The sequence below is a fragment of the Molossus molossus genome, unplaced genomic scaffold (genome assembly GCF_014108415.1).
Source record: "Molossus molossus isolate mMolMol1 unplaced genomic scaffold, mMolMol1.p scaffold_m16_p_2, whole genome shotgun sequence".
Classification (NCBI taxonomy): domain Eukaryota; kingdom Metazoa; phylum Chordata; class Mammalia; order Chiroptera; family Molossidae; genus Molossus; species Molossus molossus.
This window is the reverse complement of record NW_023425355.1, coordinates 87,572,957-87,576,003: the sequence shown is the minus strand read 5'-3', so window position 1 is coordinate 87,576,003 and position 3,047 is coordinate 87,572,957. Positions and strand designations below refer to the sequence as shown.

Sequence of the window (3,047 nt, the reverse complement as noted above, 5' to 3'; positions counted from 1 at the left end):
CATAGGACTGTATACTTTAAATGTGTGAATTTATTGATATATGAATTATATCTTTGAAAACCTGTTAAAATATATTGGGAATTTCCTAGATATCTGCTTGTTATTGATTTCTTTGTAGTCAGAGAACATCCTTTGGTTGGTTTAAATTCTTTTAAAATTGTGGAAACTTTTTAATGGCCCAGAATACGTTCTTTCTTTTTTAATGTTCTATGTACACTTGAAAGTGATGTATAGTCTGCTATTGTTGGATGTCATGTTCTATAAAAGTCAATCAGCTTAATTTCATTGATACTGTAATTTAAGTTTTTTGTATCTTTATTGATTTTTTCTATTGTTCTAAATGACTGAGAGAAGAGTGTTGTAGTCTCCAACTATAATTGTGGACTTGATTATTTCTCCTAATAGTTTTTTTCAGTTTTTACTTCACATATTTGAAGTTCCCCTATTAGATACATATACATTTAGGATTGTTATGTACTCTTGATAAATTGACCACTTTATTAATATAAACTTTTTATCCCTGGTAATATTCTTTGTACAAAATTTGCCTAATGCTAATATACCTACTCCAAATGTCTTTGCGTTAGTGTTTCTCTCTCCTCTTTCTTTTTTATCCTCACCTGAGGACATTTTTTCATTTTTTGTTCAGATAGAGTGGAAGGGAGAGAGAGAAAGAGAGAGAGAGAAACATCAACATAAAAGAGATACATCTAGTGGTTTCCACCTGCACGACCCAACCAGAGCCAGGGACAAACTGCAACCGAGGTACATGCCCTTACCAGGGGCCGAACCCAGGTCTCTCTGGACCGCAGGCTGACGCTCTAACCGCTGAGCCAAACCGGTCAGGGCTGAGTTTTTTTTCTTTTAAGCAATATGAGATTTTATATATTTTTTTTCCTGGGTGAAATGCTTTATTTTAAAGAAATTTTACTTTTATAAGAAACAAGAAAAGATAATAAAAAAGCTAAGACTATGTATTAAAAAATTACATATAAGAAAACTAAAGGAATAGCCTCTATACCCAACTGCGGACTGGTTCAAAAGCTCACAGGGCCTCAGGTTATAACGTATCAGGTGAGTCCTCCTCCTCGAACCTCTGACAGCCTCCGGCAGTGTCGTAAAATATTCAGTATGACATGAAACCTCTTGTCAACTTTCAAAGCTGTGAACTCCTTTATGTCAGCTTCCACTATAACATAATGACCTTTGGTGTCCTTTGTTTCTTCATCAGTGAATCTGTGATAGAGATTTCTGACTGCAGTACTCATAGTAGACTTTTTTGGTTGATGTAGAATCTTATATTTACTAACTACTGCTTTGTTGATTTCTTTAATAACATCATTAATTTGACAATAGGTTAAGCGGAATTTCATGTACGCAGGAATTCCATTAAACTCCTCAGAAGTTATAAATGGCATTTCTTTAATATGTCTTTGCTCTTTGGGGGGCTTCTTTGTGGCTCCAGGTTCCTCAACTTTGACAGGTTCTTCAGGGTCAAGATCTGATCCTTTAACAACATTCTGGGTTACTGTTACTTGAGGCAAATGGGGAGGAATGTTTTCTTTCAGATGCTCCACATCTTTATAATCTTCTTCAAGAGATTCATGGAGTTCCTTCAGTGACTTAGTAGTTTGTTCTTGATATTTAATTTCCAATTCCAATTTATTTAAAAGTTCATTTACTACCATGATCTCATCTCCTATTTTATTTAATATAGTCTTCAAGGTAGGTTCTTGACCACAGTTCCTTAAAGACAGAAATTTTTTAATATTGCCAATTTTTTCATTAATATAAGAGCATATTTATTCCAGATCTGAAGAGGCCATCCTTTAAGGCTCTTCTGCCTGCTTCTGATGCAAGGATCCTAGCTACGCGGGTCCGGGAGCAAGGGGTCCACTCTGGGGCGAGCGGCGGGCCCTTCAACTCGGGTCTCAGCCTGGAGGCAGGGATGCAGACACAGGCCTCGGGAGGCGGTTCAAGTTGCCCGCCGGTCCCGGCGCCGCACAGGTGCATGTCTGAGATTTTACATTTAAAGTGCGATTCGTGGCTTCCAGTAAAAATGGCATCCTCCCACAACCACATCAAAATTACAAGTAAACTACAGAATAACTATCATCGAGAACTGTCTGAAATCTAGCTGAACAGGAAGTACATAGCTGACACAAGAGGTACACCTGGAGTGCCCAACTCAGGAGAAGGGGAAGCTGTGTATTGGACCCTACTGGACACCTACTATATAAAGCCACTCTATCAATCCTGGGAGATGTAGCAGGAATACATGATACAAGGAAACATACACAGGGAAGTTGCCAAAATGAGGAGACAAAGAAACATGCCCCAAATGGAAGAATGGAACAAAACCCCAGAAAAAGAACTAAACAAAACAGAGACAAGCAATCTACTAGATGCAGAGTTCAAAACACAAATTAGAGAAAAGCAGTTAGTTATCTACAAGGGAGCTCCCATAAGACTGTTGGCTGATTTTTCAACAGAAACTTAGCAAAAGGGGTTGGCATAAAATATTCAAAGTGATGAAAAGCAAGGGCCTACAACTGAGATTACTCTACCCATCAAAGATATTTAGAATTGCAATTAAGGAAACAGGGCGGCGGAGTGAATGGAAGCTACACAGACCTTCTCGCAGAACTAAACTGGAATAACAACTATAACAGACAAATTGACGGGAAAAAGCAACAAAAAAGCAGCTTGCGAGGACCATATAACGAGGGACACTGAATCGATCCTGGTAGGCTTGCGAAGGCACGAGACGGGGGCTGGGAGCCCACGTTCGGCAGCTCGGCAGTGGCCTTAGCTGGGAGCAGCGCCCTCGGGTTACACTCCCAGGTGGCTCCACACCGCAGAGCCGGGACAGAGGCTAAAACAGCCACAGCCACTCACCTTGGGCTCCAGCAGAGGGAGGGCAGACTGGACTGGAACTGTGTCGGGACACGGGATTTGGAGGACGCTCAGAGCTTTTGCTGAGTGCAGCCACGCAGGACAGTGGCCATATTGCTCCTTCCCAGGGCTCTGAGGAGAGGCAGCAGCCC

General features: G+C 40.7%; 1 pseudogene; it reads right to left on the bottom strand.

Moving 5' to 3' along the window:
• Window positions 1–1,055: 1,055 nt before the first annotated feature.
• LOC118636532 lies at window positions 1,056–1,826 on the bottom strand (annotated as a pseudogene).
• Between the last annotated feature and the right edge of the window lie 1,221 nt (window positions 1,827–3,047).